This window comes from Cetorhinus maximus, unplaced genomic scaffold (assembly GCF_964194155.1).
Source record: "Cetorhinus maximus unplaced genomic scaffold, sCetMax3.hap1.1 HAP1_SCAFFOLD_161, whole genome shotgun sequence".
Lineage (NCBI taxonomy): Eukaryota > Metazoa > Chordata > Chondrichthyes > Lamniformes > Cetorhinidae > Cetorhinus > Cetorhinus maximus.
The window spans coordinates 155796-172877 of record NW_027596149.1 but is presented as its reverse complement, the minus strand read 5'-3'; the positions used below and the strand labels follow the sequence as shown (position 1 = coordinate 172877).

At 46.7% G+C, this 17082-nt stretch overlaps 1 long non-coding RNA gene across 1 annotated transcript; it reads left to right on the top strand.

Moving 5' to 3' along the window:
• The first annotated feature begins 8235 nt into the window (after nucleotides 1–8235).
• LOC144672942 (uncharacterized) lies at nucleotides 8236–16876 on the top strand. Its single transcript, XR_013574215.1, has 3 exons — nucleotides 8236–8536; nucleotides 15511–15673; nucleotides 16601–16876. It is a non-coding gene; the product is annotated as an uncharacterized LOC144672942 (long non-coding RNA).
• The last annotated feature ends 206 nt before the right edge of the window (nucleotides 16877–17082 follow it).

Below are 17082 nucleotides of genomic sequence, written 5' to 3'. Positions count from 1 at the left end.
ACAGTGCCCACTCTGAACACAGATCCCACACTGAACACAGAGCCCACACAGAGCACAGAGCCCACACTGAACACAGAGCCCACACTGAACACAGAGCCTAAATTGAGCACAGCGGCCACACTGAACATAGAGCCACCCTGAACACTGATCTCAGACTGAAAACTAAGCTCACACTGAACACAGGACCCACACAGAGTCCAGGGCCCACACTGAACACTGAGCTCACACTGAACACAAAGCTCACACTGAACACTGAGGTCATGCTGAACATAGAGCCTCCAGTGAACACAGATCTATCTCTGAACATTGATACCACACTGAATACAGAGATAACTCTGGACACAGGGCCCACCCTGAACACAGAGCCCACGCTGAACATGGAGCCGACACTGATCACAGAGCCCACACTGAACTCAGGGCCCACTCTTAAAACAGGGCCAACTCTGTACACAGGGCCCACACTGAACACAGAGACCTCAATTAACATAGAGCCCACACTCAACAGAGAGCATACATTGAACATAAGGCTCACACTGAACCCAGGGCACACAATGAACAGAGGGCCCACAGTGATCACATGGACCACTCTGAACACAGAGCCTACACTGAACACAGAGCCCACACTGAACACAGAGCACTCACTGAACAGAGAGCCCACACTCAACACAGAACCCTCACTGAACACAGAGCACTCACTGAACACAGAGCGCACACTGAACACAGAGCCCACACTGAACACAGAGCACTCACTGAACACAGAGCCCACACTGAACACAGAGCCCACACTGAACACAGGGCACTCACTGAACACAGAGCCCACACTCAACACAGAGCACACACTGAACACAGAGCACTCACTGAACACAGAGCCCACACTGAACACAGAGCCCACACTGAACACAGAGACCACACTGAACACAGAGCACTCACTGAACACAGAGCACTCACTGAACACAGAGCCCACACTCAACACAGAGCCCACACTGAACACAGAACACTCACTGAACACAGAACACTCACTGAGCACAGAACCCGCACTGAACACAGAGCCCACACTGAACACAGAGCTATCACTGAACACAGAGCACACACTGAACATAGAGCCCACACTTAACACAGAGCCCACACTGAACACAGAGCCCACACTGAACACAGAGCCCACACTGAACACAGAGCCCACACTGAACACAGAGCCCACACTGAACACAGAGCCCACACTGAACACAGAGCCCGCACTGAACACAGAGTCCACATTGAACACAGAGCCCGCACTGAACACAGAGCTCGCACTGAACAGAGAGCCCACACTGAACACAGAGCCCACACTGAACACAGAGCCCACACTGAACACAGAGCTCACACTGAACACAGAGCCCACACTGAACACAGAGCCCACACTGACCACAGAGCCCACACTGAACACAGAGCACACACTGAACACAGAGCCGACACCGAACACAGAGCCTGATGGAAAACAGGTCCCAATATGAACATACAGCCTGCTCTCAACACAGATCCCTCTCTGAAAACAGAGGCCGCACTGAATACAAAATCTGCTCTGAACACAGAGACCACACTGAACACAGAGCCCACACTGAACACAGAGCCCACGCTGAACACAGAGCCCACACTGAACACAGAGCCCACACTGAACACAGAGCCCACGCTGAACACAGAGCCCACACTGAACACAGAGCCCACACTGAACACAGAGACCACACTGAACACAGAGACCACACTGAACACAGAGCTCACACAGAACACAGGGCTCACACTGAACAAAGAGCCCACACTGAATAGATGGCCCACACTGAACACGGGGTCCACACTGAACAGAGGGCCCACTCTGAACACAGGGCCCTGTCCGAACACAGGGCACACAAAAAAAATAGTGCCAAATGTGAACATAGGGCTCCATTTGAACACAGGGAACACACTGCACATTGAGCACACACTGAACACCCAGCTCACACTGAACACAGTGCCCACTCTGAACACAGATCCCACACTGAACACAGAGCCCACACAGAGCACAGAGCCCACACTGAACACAGAGCACTCACTGAACACAGAGCAGTCACTGAACAGAGGCCCCACACTGAACACAGAGCACTCACTGAACACAGAGCACTCACTGAACAGAGAGCCCACACTCAACACAGAGCCCACACTGAACACAGAGCACTCACTGAACACAGAGCCCACACTGAACACAGAGCCCACACTGAACACAGAGCCCACACTGAACACAAAGCACTCACTGAACAGAGAGCCCACACTCAACAAAGACCCCACACTGAACACAGAGCCCACACTGAACACAGAGACCACACTGAACACAGAGCACTCACTGAACACAGAGCACTCACTGAACACAGAGCCCACACTCAACACAGAGCCCACACTGAACACAGAACACTCACTGAACACAGAACACTCACTGAACACAGAACGCACACTGAACACAAAGCCCACACTGAACACAGAGCACTCACTGAACACAGAGCACTCACTGAACACAGAGCCCACACTGAACACAGAGCCCACACTGAACACAGAGCACACACTGAACACAGAGCTCACACTGAACACAGAGACCACACTGAACACAGAGACCACACTGAACACAGAGACCACACTGAACACAGAGCCCACACTGAACACAGAGTACTCACTGAACACAGAGCACTCACTGAACACAGAGCTGACACCGAACACAGAGCCTGATGGAAAACAGGGCCCAATATGAACATACAGCCTGCTCTCAACACAGATCCCTCTCTGAAAACAGAGGCCGCACTGAATACAAAATCTGCTCTGAACACTGAGCCCACACTGAACACAGAGCCCACACTGAACACAGAGCCCACACTGAACACAGAGACCACACTGAACACAGAGCCCACAGTGAACACAGAGACCACACTGAACACAGAGCCCACGCTGAACACAGAGACCACACTGAACACAGAGACCACACTGAACACAGAGACCACACTGAACACAGAGCCCACACTGAACACAGAGACCACACTGAACACAGAGCCCACACTGAACACAGAGACCACACTGAACACAAAGCTCACACTGAACACAGAGACCACACTGAACACAGAGCTCACACTGATCACAGAGCCCACACTGAACACAGAGACCACACTGAACACAGAGCTCACACTGATTACAGAGCCCACACTGAACACAGAGACCACACTGAACACAGAGCCCACACTGAACACAGAGACCACAGTGAACACAGAGCCCACACTGAACACAGAGACCACACTGAACACAGAGACCACACTGAGCACAGAGACCACAGTGAACACAGAGACCACAGTGAACACAGAGCCCACACTGAACACAGAGCCCACAGTGAACACAGAGACCACAGTGAACACAGAGCCCACAGTGAACACAGAGCTCACACTGAGCACAGAGACCACACTGAACACAGAGCACTCACTGAACACCGAGCACTCACTGAACACAGAGCCGACACCGAACACAGAGCCTGATGGAAAACAGGGCCCAATATGAACATACAGCCTGCTCTCAACACAGATCCCTCTCTGAAAACAGAGGCCGCACTGAATACAAAATCTGCTCTGAACACTGAGCCCACACTGAACACAGAGCCCACACTGAACACAGAGACCACACTGAACACAGAGCCCACAGTGATCACAGAGACCACACTGAACACAGAGCCCACGCTGAACACAGATACCACACTGAACACAGAGACCACACTGAACACAGAGACCACACTGAACACAGAGACCACACTGAACACAGAGCCCACACTGAACACAGAGACCACACTGAACACAGAGCTCACACTGAACACAGAGACCACACTGAACACAGAGCTCACACTGATCACAGAGCCCACACTGAACACAGAGACCACACTGAACACAGAGCTCACACTGATCACAGAGCCCACACTGAACACAGAGACCATACTGAACACAGAGCCCACACTGAACACAGAGACCACAGTGAACACAGAGCCCACACTGAACACAGAGACCACACTGAACACAGAGGCCACACTGAACACAGAGCCCACACTGAGCACAGAGACCACAGTGAACACAGAGCCCACACTGAACACAGAGCCCACACTGAGCACAGAGACCACACTGAGCACAGAGACCACAGTGAACACAGAGCCCACAGTGAACACAGAGCCCACACTGATCACAGAGCCCAGACTGAACACAGAGACCACAATGAACACAGAGACCACACTGAACACAGAGACCACACTGAACACAGAGACCACACTGAGCACAGAGACCACAGTGAACACAGAGACCACAGTGAACACAGAGCCCACAGTGAACACAGAGCCCACGCTGAACACAGAGCCCACACTGAGCACAGAGACCACAGTGAACACAGAGCCCACAGTGAACACAGAGCCCACACTGAGCACAGAGACCACAGTGAACACAGAGCCCACACTGAGCACAGAGACCACACTGAACACAGACACCACAGTGAACACTGAGCTCACACTGAATACAGAGCCCACACTGAACTCATGGCTCAAATTGTACACATGGCCCACACTGAAAACGGGGCCCACACGTAGTTCAAATTGTCGACAGAGTCCAAAGTGTAAAAAAAGATGACATTGCACACAGGGCCCTGAAAAACACAGGGAATACAATGAATACAGGACCGGCACTGAAGACAGGGCCCATTCCTAACACAGGACCTGCTCTGAACACAGCCTCCGCACAGAACAGTGATCTCACACTGAACACTGAGCTCACAATGAATACCGAGTCCGCACTGAACACAGAACCCACTCGAAACATACTCTGAACTCAAGACAACTCTGAACACAAGGTCCCACAATGAACACTGAGCCCCCTCTGAAGTCAGAGCCAAGCCTGAACACAGAGTCCACACTGAACACAGGTCCCACTCTGAGCACAGGGCCCACACTGAACACAGAGCCCACATTGAACACGGAAACCACACTGAACATGGAGCCCACGCTGATCAAGGAGCTCACACTGAACACAAGGTCCACAATGAACACAGAGCCCACACTGAACACAGAGCCCACACTGAACACGAATCCCGCTCTGAATGCAGTGCCCAACCTGAACACCGAGCCCACGCTGAACACAGAGCAAACACTGAACACAGGGCACACACTGAACAAAGAGCCCACAATGAATAGACGGCCCACACTGAAAATTGAGCACATTCTGAACACGGAGCTAACTCGGAACCCAGGGCCCACACGAAACACAGAGCCTGATTGATCACAGGGTCCACACTGAGCACAGGTTCCGCACTGAACATGGAGCCAGCACTGCACAACGAGCTCACACTGAACACAGAGGCCACACTGCACACAGAGGCCACACTGAACACAGAGCCCACACTGCACACAGAGCCCACACTGAACACAGAGCCCATTCTGAACACAGAGTCCGCACTGAATACTGATCTCACACTGAATACTGATCTCACACTGAACACAGAGCCCACACGGAACACTGATCTCACTCTGAACGCTGAGCTCACACTGAAGACAGAGCCCACTCTGAACACAGAGCCCATACCGAACACAGAGCCCACACTGAACACAGCGCCCATTCTGAACACAGAGCCCACACTGAACACAGAGCCCATTCTGAACACAGAGCCCACACTGAACACAGAGCCCACACTGAACACAGAGCCCATACCGAACACAGAGCCTGATTGAATTCAGGGCCAAATCTGAACACTGAGCACACATTGAACACTGAACTCACAACGAACACCGAGCCCACACTGAACACAGAATATTCTCTGAACACAGAGCTCCCTCTGAACACAGAGACAACTCTCAACACAAGGGCCCATAATGAACACTGAGCCCTCTCTGAGGATAGTGCCAACCCTGCACACAGGGCCCACTCTGAACACGGAGCCCACACTGAACATGCAGACCACACTGAACACAGGACCCACTCTGAAGACAGGTCCGACTCTGAACACAGCGTCCGCACTGAACACTGATCTCACACTGAACACTGAGCTCACACTGAACACAGAGCCCCTTCTGAACACAGAGCACAGACTGAACACAGAGCCCACATTGAACACGGAGACCACACTGAACTTGGAGCCCACATTGAAATCGGAGCCCACGCTGATCAAGGAGCACACACTGAACTCAGGGCCAAATCTGAATTCAGGGCCCACGATGTACAAAGGGCGCACAATGGACACAGTTCACCACACTTTTGGCAACGTGCACATTTCCAGTCTCCATATGTCGCAGGGAGAGCACACTTGGAGCAACGTGCACAGTTCTGGTCTCCATATACCTCGTTTAGACCAAATTCGGTGCACTGTGTAGAGTACTGGTCTCCGTATCCCCCTGTTAGACCAAACTTGGATCACTGTGTAGAGTACTGGCCTCCATATCCCCCTATTAGACCACACTTGGAGCACTGTGCACAGTTCTGATTTATCTATCTCTTGCTTAGACAACACTCGGAGCACTGTGCATATATCCTGTCTCCATATCCCTCGGTTACACCATACTTGCTCAGCGACTCTTGTCCGTGCCCCAATTCTCTCTCGAATTGTTGTGTCACTGAGACAGTGGAGGTCATGAAACCACAGGGTAATGTTTACACTTTGCAGCCCTGAAATACTGATCTTGTAGGGTGGGGTGGGGGGAAGGGATCGAAATAGGCTAAGTGTTGGAGGTAAAACAATGGAGGGAAATACATTTAAAAGTAATGGAAATAGGGGGGAAAATAAAAAATGTGTATAAATTATTGGAAAATAGGGGGATCGGAAAGTGGGTCGGGATGGAATAGAGAGTTCATGATCTAATGTTGTTGAACTCGATATTCAGTCTGGAAGGCTGTAAAGTGCCTAGTCGGAAGGTGAGGTGCTGTTCCTCTAGTTTGCGTTGAGCTTCACTGGAACATTGCAGCAGGCCAAGGATGGACATGTGGGCATGGCAGCAGGGTGGTGTGTTAAAATGGCAAGCGACAGGGAGACCTGGGTCATGCTTATTGACAGACCGTATCGCCTCATCCGTTGGGAATGAGTTAGCAATATCAGCCAGAAATCAGTGAGTGAGGCACTGAAATATTCATCACCAAGAGTGGCTCGATATCGCCACGGCTGATCCAATTCAGCCGACCTTGAAGGACACATGTAACCGAGGTACTTGCAGGGCAGAATTGTAAACAGTGCTACATGTGAAGTCTATGGTGACCAGATCGCTTGGTCTTCGGCAAGTGGTAAGGGAACCAAACAGCAAGCCTGAATCTGCTTGACCTCAACCACACCAGGCAACCTCTCCCAGTTGGCCCTGTCCATGACCGTTTTGGTAGAGGCGAACACCACACCCTCTTTGTCAAGACAAATCCTGTCCTTACACGGATTACACACTCGATCGAGCTGTGGAACTCCCATCGTGCAAATGGGACCGATTCGGTAAAGATCGAACGGCCCAAAACTGGGCATTAGTGAGGCGGCGTGGGGTGAGACAGAGAGAGAGAAAGAGAGGCTGAGAGAATGAGGACAAATGTAGGAAGACAGAGAGACAGAGCAAGGCAGAGGGAGATATATATAGAGAGCGAAGGTGGCAAAGAGACTTAAAGATGGATAGGTCGATAGATAGATAGATAGATAGATAGATAGATAGATAGATAGATAGATAGATAGATAGATAGATAGATAGATAGATAGATAGATAGATAGATAGATAGATAGATAGATAGATAGATAGATAGATAGATAGATAGATAGATAGATAGATAGATAGATAGATAGATAGATAGATAGATAGATAGATAGATAGATAGATAGATAGATAGATAGATAGATAGATAGATAGATAGATAGATAGATAGATAGATAGATAGATAAATGGAGGGAGATAGACACAGAAAGAGAACGTGACAGAGAGCAAATGAATGAAGTAAAAGTGTTCGGGAATTAAAGATGTTCATTTTCATAGCGCCTTTCCCAGCCTGTGGATATCCCAATGTGTTTCACAGCCAATGACCTTTGGATAATGGTGCACAGGAGTTGGCAGGGCCAGCAGGTTGATCATCAACTAACTGCCGGTTGGCTGGGCAACAAGCTCCGCCAGACAGAATGGCGACTGGGGACAGGACAGGTCCGCTTCAGAGGCAAATGATTAACACACTGACAACGGCTTTAAATGAGAAATATTTAACTCTCTCGGCTGATGTAGAAGGCAGAGGCAGAGAGAGAGAAAAACAAAGAGATAATGTGAGAGGAACAGGAGAAGGGGAGGGAGGGAGGCTCGAGGAGCAGAGGGCTACGATTGAAGGAGATTGGCTGAAGAAGCGATGGAGACACAAGGAGAAACTGTTTATTTGCATAGCAAATGGTTCAAATCGGGAATGCACAGGCGGATAGTGCGCTGGAGGCACACTCAATCGAGCCTTTCTAGAAAAGAATTGGACAATGACCTGACCAGGAAAAACATCTGTGGCTGTTCAGTGGAAAGACCCCTTACTGGCACTGGGTGAGTTACTCCTGCAATGATTCAGGGCAGATCAGAGGGGCCAATTGGCCTCTCACTCACCTGCAGTCGTTCGATGTTTCGATGATAAGTAGGGAAAAGTGAGGAGAGAGAGGGAGAGGGAGAGAAAGAGATAGAGAGAGAGTGAGAGAGAAGGGGACAATGCGAATGGGAAAAGAGGGAAACAAAGCATCGTGAGAGAAAGTTAGAGGGAGGCGTAAGAGAAAGAGGGAGAGAGGAAGTGTTTCAGGTCACGATGGAAGAGTGAGAGGGGCAGAGTGTGTGTGTGAGAGAGAGTAGGAGGAAAGTGAATCATAGGTGGGGAGAAAGAAAGAAAGATACGGGCGAGAGAGAGAGATACAAAGAGAGAGCGAGAGATAGGGAAAGGCAGGTTGTGAGAGGCAAAGGGAGAGACAGGCATAGAGATTGGGGTGAAAAGTTGAATGGCAGAGAGACAGAGAAACCTGCAGCAAGACAGAATGGGAGAGAAAAAAAAAGAATTATGTATAGATAGATATATAGAGATTGATCGATAGATAGGCGGATAGATAGATGGACAGGAGGATAGATGGACAGATGGATAGATGGATAGTTAGATAGATGGATAGATAGATAGATAGATAGATAGATAGATAGATAGATAGATAGATAGATAGATAGATAGATAGATAGATAGATAGATAGATAGATAGATAGATAGATAGATAGATAGATAGATAGATAGATAGATAGATAGATAGATAGATAGATAGATAGATAGATAGATAGATAGATAGATAGATAGATAGATAGATAGATAGATAGATAGATAGATAGATAGATAGATAGATAGATAGATAGATAGATAGATAGATAGATAGATAGATAGATAGATAGATAGATAGATAGATAGATAGATAGATAGATAGATAGATAGATAGATAGATAGATAGATAGATATTTGGAAAGATGGATGGATAGGTAGAGACTGAGAGGAGGTTGAGACAGAGAAAGAGAACATGGCAGAGAGCAAAGGAAATGAAGACAAATGTGGGCGTGAAATAAAGACTTTCATTTATATAGCACCTTTCCAAACATAAGAATGTTCCAACGTATAGGTCAGCCAAAGAAACCGCGTTGAAGTGTAGCCATTGATCAAATCTAGGAACACATGGAAGGCGATGTTCTCATATTAAGCTCCCACCATCAACCATGCAGCACTGGGCAAGGGGTGTTAGTGAAATTGGTTGGTGGGTAAACATTGTTCCCACTTGTGCACTGTGCCGAGCTCTGCGCAAGTCTCATTCCAATATTGACAATGGAATGGTTTCCAGAGTCGGAGATTCACTATCAATAAGAAACGCATTGAAAATCGTCTGTAATGAATCAGTTGGAAAGAATGTCTTTTTACACTGAGAGTTCTGACCAGGAATGCGCTGCCTCATTTGGTGGCAGGAGCAGACCGAATGAGTATCTTTCAAATGGGAATGTTGAGAAAGAATCTAAATGATTTTTTTTAATGGTAGGGTGATGGGGAAGGAGGAGAGGCTGAGTAGGAATGATTGTGCCAGCATGGGCACAATGGGAAGCATGGACTCCTTGTCTGCTGTAGGATTCTTACAGCGATCACGGCAAAGGGTTCCTTTTAATCTACCCTAATTCAAGAGTTGCTCATATTTGTGCGCCCCCTCCCCCACCCCCACATTTATTAATGAAAACCTGGCTTGAATTTAAATTATCTTTTAAATACATTAATTCCATTCAAAAACTCATTCCTGTCACTGCTGGCCTCAGCTAGCGGACTGTCTGTTAAACAAGGTGAAAGATGAGCCTATCCTCACTGTCTGTGTGTGTGTGAAGATTAACCACAGATTCCTCCCTGAGCTCATATCAAGAGTTTCAGTGCTGCAGTCAACTTACCTCTTACTCTGAGCAGCTTGGGGAATAATGAAGTAGGTACTGCTCCTGGTCCTTGTGTTCCTGGCGCTGGCTTAGCATATGGTCGCAGATAGGAGACAGAATTTAAGCTATATAGCGACAGGTAAACACGTCAATCATGAACTAATCTATAGAACAATGCTGTCAATGAACTATCATATTTTCCTAATATTATTGTGGGGTACTTTAAAGCAGGCTTGTCCTTGTGTGTGCATGTGTGAGTGCACTTATCTGTGTGCATGTGCGTGTGTGTATGTGCACGTATGTGTGAGTGTGTGTCTCTGCGTTCGTGTGTGCACGTATGTGTGTGTGTGTGTGTGTGCTTGCGTTTGTGTCCGTATGTGCGTGTATATGTGTGTGTGTGTGTTTGTGTGAGTGTGCATGCTTTTTTGTGTGTGCGTGGGTGTTTGTCTGTCTGTGTGTATATATCGGTGTGTGAGTGTGCATGTTTGTTTGTGTTTGTGTTTGATGTGTGTGTGCATTTGTGTGTGTGCATGCCTGTGTGTATCTGTGTGTATGTCTGTGTGTGTTTCTGTGTGTGTGTGCATGTGTAAGTGTGTGTGCATGTGTGTGTGTGTTTCTGTGTGTGTGTGCTTGTGTGAGTGTGTGTGTATGTATGTGTGTGTGTGTGTATGTGTGTGTGTGTGTGTGCATGCTTGTTTTTGTATGTATGTCTGCGAGTGTGTATATGTGTGCGTATATGATTCTGGGTGTGCGGCTAATCTAACCAAAATAGAGCAGGTTAGACTGCAGGTTTTAAATAATCAAAGAAGTGAGGTGTAAAACAGGCATTTGAAATGGAGACGAGTAAGCTTGGATGAGGTATCAGCAGAGATGGTGTGCATGAAGTTTGCATGTTTTGTTAAGTGAAGAAGTGTTTGATCTTCAAAGGGTCAATGTGGCGATTTTTACACCTGACATGACAAATAAGGCCGGGTTATTAATGTGATTATTCTCAACAGCGTCGTCCATAATGATAACATGGAAAATTTTGTTTGTGTTGGGAAAAGTAACTCCTTAAAACTAGTTGAAACGATGAGATTTACAGATCAAAAAGGGCGAAATATATTTGAAGAAGGGTGGGAGGCTGTGTAAGGTGTGGCCGAGTGAGATCTTGGAAGGTGCATTGATTAGAAACAGACTTGGGGGAGAAGCTTGTAGCTCCGCCACCGACCAAATTCCTCACCCCCTCCCCTGCAGAAGTTTGCTGTCTCAGTAACGAAATTTGAGTGAAAAGCCTTCGAAATCACATTAACCATTGGGTGCTTGTGGCAATATTCCTGGGTGTGTTAATAATTTTGAATTCTTTTGAGCTGTTGCCTTAAAGGGGCTGTGTAGTTGGGAGTCAGGTTAAAGTAGAAATCTGGGGAACTGTTATAACTATGTAACTGTAACCTTTTGCGTGCGTTTAAGTTTTTTTGTTGTTAATAGGCGATAGCGGACACATTACTTCTGAATTCAGTGCACAAGCCTGCTCGTAATAAATACAAATTGCAAAATTGTCGCGAAAGATTGTCCAAGTTTCCCTTGGGAGGTTGGTCAGCCTGGTAAATAACACCTGCCGGATCATAGCAATTCATAGAGAGAGGAAGTGGGTATTTTGCGCCTGAACCAGCACTGCCAGTTAGATACATTTTGTTTGATCTGGACATTAACACCAACTGCAACATTTGGATGCACAATACTCCCTACAGGAGAGGCGATGGTGCATTGGCTTGTTGCTGGAATAATGATCCAGTGAGCCAGGATAAAGCTCTGGGGTGCGAGGGTTCGAATCCCACCACTGCAGATGTTGGAATTAGAATTGAATAAAAATCTGAAATTTAAAGTGTAATGATAACCACGAAAATATTGTCGATTTTCGTAAAAGAAATCCTAATGCTTCACTCATGTCCTTTAGGGGAGGAAACATATTTCCATTATTATTAATGTATTCCACCGATCATTTATCTATAACTTTTACGCCCTTTTAGTCTTATTTCACCCCACCGCCACTAGAGCTATCTGTACGTTGCCTGTCCTGCTATCCATTCTTAATTAGCACATTCTTTTATATAATATCACTACCTTCAACACTTTTTTGTCTATTGTCTGTGACATGTTTTGGTTATCTCCTCCTATCACTTCTTGCTTGTCCCAACCCGCCTCCCTCCTTCTCTTCCCTCCACACCCCACCTCCCCCACCCCCCAAACACCACCCCCCATCCCCCACCTCCCCTGCCTAAAACCAGCTTATATTTCACCTCTCACCTATTTTTACTTAGTTCTGTTGAGGGGTCATGAGGACTCAAAACGTCAACTTTACACTTCTGCGCCGATGCTGCCAGACCTGCTGAGTTTTTCCAGGTATTTTTTATTTTTTGTTGAGGAAATCTGCTATCCTAACCCAGTCTGGCCTACATGTGACTCCTGGCCCGCAGCAATGGGGGTGTTGACTCATACATACTCTCTGAGCAAGGATCAATAAGGGATTGACAATAAATACCAGAGGTAGGGCAGTCAAGAACAAGAACAAAAGACAGAAAAGGGAATAAGAAATGTAATAGGCAGACAATTCAAATGCAAGAAGAGGGCCTCAGTGAAAAATAATGGGAATGGGGCAGACAACGTTAAAAAGACAAGCCTTCACGCTTTGTGCCTTAACGCGAGGAACATTCCCAATAAAGTGGGTGAATTAATTGCACAAATAGATGTTAATAGGTGTTATATAGTCGGGCTTATGGAGACTTGGCTGCAGGGTGACCACAGATGGGCCATGAACATCCAGGGTTATTCAGTAATAAGGAAGGACAGACAAAAGTGAAAAGGCAGTGGATTGTATTGTTGTTTGAAAAGGAAATTAATGCAATAGTTGGGAAGAATATTAGCTACAACATTGTGGAATCTGTATGGGTGGAGCTGAGAAACACCAATGGACAAAAAAACGTTTGTGGGGATTGTATTATAGGCCCCCAAACTATAGTGGTGATGTCTGGAATGGCATTAAACAGGAAATTAGAGACGCATGTAATAAAGGAACATCTGTCGGTATGGTTGACTTTAACCTGCATATAGATTGGGAAAACCAAATTAGTAACAATACTGTAGAGGAGGAATTCCTGCAGTGTATACCGGATGGTTTTCTGTACCAATACGTTGAGGAAACAACTAGGGATCAGGCCATTTTAGACTGGATATTGGAAATTGAGAAATAAATAATTCACCATCTAGCTGTGCGAGGGCCGTTGGGGATGAACTGCCATAATATAGTTGAGTTCTTCATCAAGGTAGAGAGTGACATAACTGGTTCTGAGACTAGGGTCTTGAATCTTAATACATGAAACTACGATGGTTTGAGGCGCGATCTGGCTATGATGGATTGGGAGACGTTACTTAAAGGACTGATTTTGTATAGGCAATGACAAACATTCAAAGAGCACATGGGTGGACTGCAACAATTAATAATTCCTGTCTGGCGCAAAAGTAAAACAGGAAAATGGCCAAACCATGGCTTTCAATGGAAAGTAGGGAAAGTATTAAGACCAAGGAACATGCATACAATTTGGTCAGAGAATACAACAGTCCTGAGGTTTGGTAACAGTTTAGAATTCGGCAAAGGAGTACCAAGTGATTGATTAAGAATGGGAGAAGAGAGTATCAGACTAGGATTGCGGGGAAGATAAATACTGACCGAAAAACCTTCTATAGCCATGTGAAGAGAAGAAGATTGGTCAAGATCAATGTAATCCCTTTCAGTCAGAAACAGGGAAACTTGTAATGGGGGACAAAGAAATGGCTGATCAACTAAATAATTTGGTTCTCTCTTCACAAAGTAGGATACAAATAACATACCAGAAATGTTGGGAACACAGAGTTAAGTGAGAGTGAGGCACTGAATGGAATCAGTGTAGGTAGGGAAACGGTGTTGGGAAAATTGATGAGATTGAAAACCGATAAATCCCGAAGGCCTGATAACCTACATCCCAGAATACTTAATGAAGTGGCCTAGAAGTAGTGTTTGCATCGGTGGTAATCTTCTGAGAGTCTATAGACTCTGGAACAGGTCCTACAGATTGGTGGCAGCTAATGTAACCTCAGTATTTATAAAGGAATGTAGAGAGAAAACAGGAATTCAAAGGCCTGTCAACCTGACGTCGGTAGTGGGGAAAATTCTAGAGTCCATTATAAAAGATTTATTAGTTGAGCACTTGGAAAACAGCAGAAGAATCGGGAAGAATGAGCAATGGATTTACGAAAGGGTAATCATGCTTGACAAATCTGCTGGAATTTATCGAGGATGTAGCTAGTAGATTTGATGAAGGGGAGCCAGTGGATGTGCTTTATTTCGACTTTCATAAGGCTTTCGATGGAGTCCCCAATAAGGGATTTGCCTGTAAAGTTAAAGCGCATGGGAGTGGAGGTAGTGGATTGAGTTCGATAGATAATGGTTGGGCAGTCAGGAAACAACAGTAGGAATAAACGGTTCATTTTTGAAAAGCAGGCAGTGTCCAGTGTCGTGCAACAGGGATCGGTGCTGGGACCCCAGCTATTCAAAATATATATAAATGATTTAGTTAAGGGAACTGAATGGTAGATCTCCAAATTGGCAGATGACACATAGCTGGGTCTCCCACCTGGGTGAGCTGTGAGGAGGATGCAGAGATGCTTCAGTGTTATTTTGGACAAATTGAGTGAGTGGGCAAATGTTTGGCAGATGCAATATAATGTGGATAAATGAGGTTATCCACTTTGTAGCCCAAACAGGAAGGCAGATTATTATCTGACTGGCTATAAATTGAGAGAGGGGAATGCGCAATGAGACCTGGGTGTCCTCGTACACCAGTTGCTGATGGTAAGCATGCAGGTGCAGCAGGCGTAAAATAAGGCAAATGGTATGTTGGCCTTCATAGCAAGAGGATTCGAGGGATGTTTTGCTGCGATTTTACACAGTCCTGTTGACGTTCGACTTGGGAGACATATTTAGCCTTTCACTCTGTTGGTCTCAGTTAATGAATAGCTCGTTTAATAAGCTCAAGGTGGAGCCAGCGCTAACCGTGTGTCTGTGTGAATATTATCTACAGAATGGTACGTGCGTTGATATAAAGGGCATCCGTAATCCAGTCACCTCATTGTGACTCTGAGGGGATCAGCGGAAGATGAGGAAAGCACTACTCTTGGTGCTTGGACTCCTGGTGCAGCTACAGCCCATCGCTGAGGTTGGAGTGGTGCGTGCATCGAAGCCCCGTGAGTACAAATCTCTCAGGAAGAACAGAGCAGAAACATTCATAGAATGAAGAAGAGGCCATTCAGCCTCTTCAGCCTGTGATACCAATCAATGGGTGCCGTACCTTCACCTACCCATCTTTGTTCCCCAAACATTTAAACGTTTCCCAGACAGAAAGCTGTCCATCTCAGTTTTGCACCTTTCCTTAAATTTTTCCTTTTTCAAATTATTCATCCTTCTCGAATATTCTAGTCGCCTTGTGCTTCCCATCTATGTGCTGCCACTCGGTGATATCTTGCATTATTTTTCCCTCGGTTAGACCAAAGTCGGAGCAATGTGCAAACATCTGGTCTCCATAACCTTCAGTTAGACCACACTTGGAGCCCTGTGCATAGATCTGGTCAACATAACCCACAATTAGACCACCATTGGAGCATTGTGGACAATTCTAGTCTTCATATCCCTCGGTTATACCACACTCGGCGCACTGTTCACAGTCCGGTCTCCATATCCCTCAATTACAACACACGTGGAGCACTGAGCACAGTTCTTGCCTCCATTTACATCGGCTGGATCACATTTGGTGCTTTGAGCACAGTTCTGGTCTCCATATGCCTCGGTGCGACCACAGTCATAGAACTGTACACAGTTCAGGTCTTCATATCCCTCAGTCACAACGCACCTGGAACACTGAGCACAGATCTTGCCTCCATATACCTCGGGTAGACCACACTCGGTACACCGTGAATAGTTCCGGTCTCTATATCTTTCAGTCAAACACACCTGGGGCACTGAGCACAGTTCTTGCCTACAGATCCCTCGGTTAGACCATACTGGAAACGCTGTTCACAGTTCTAGTCTCCAGAGCATTTGGTTAAATCGCACGGAGGTACGGCAGAGCTCTGAATGTTGTTCTGAATGAACTCTTCCTCTTTGTTTCCCTGAAGCTCTCGAAGGATGTGTTGGCTCAGGAGGCGTCTGCAGATTGGCACCATGTTCCAGAAATTGGAGACAGGTCAATGGAGACTGCCTATTATGGCTCAGATGCTGCATATATATCTTCCCTGGATAAACATAACATGTCCAATGTACGATTCGCCCGTGATGCCGACTGAAGCTATCTGTATTTCCTGTAATCCCAACTCTGATACATTGTGAGGATCGAATGACCCCTGACCCACTGCTTTCTGAATCATGTGAATAAAACTGGCTTGTCAATCGCCGCCCCTTGTCCGTTTCTCATTTCTCATTCGGATCGATGTGTCACCTTACCTACAGGGAAAGTGGGGGGAGGTCAGGACATGACAGGGCCATATTGACACCAGGCACCTCCAACAACATCACACTCTAGGAATCGTAACTTAAAATCCAATGTCATAGGTTCATTGCCCACATCCCTGGGTTAGTCATATCCCAATGAATGGGCAGT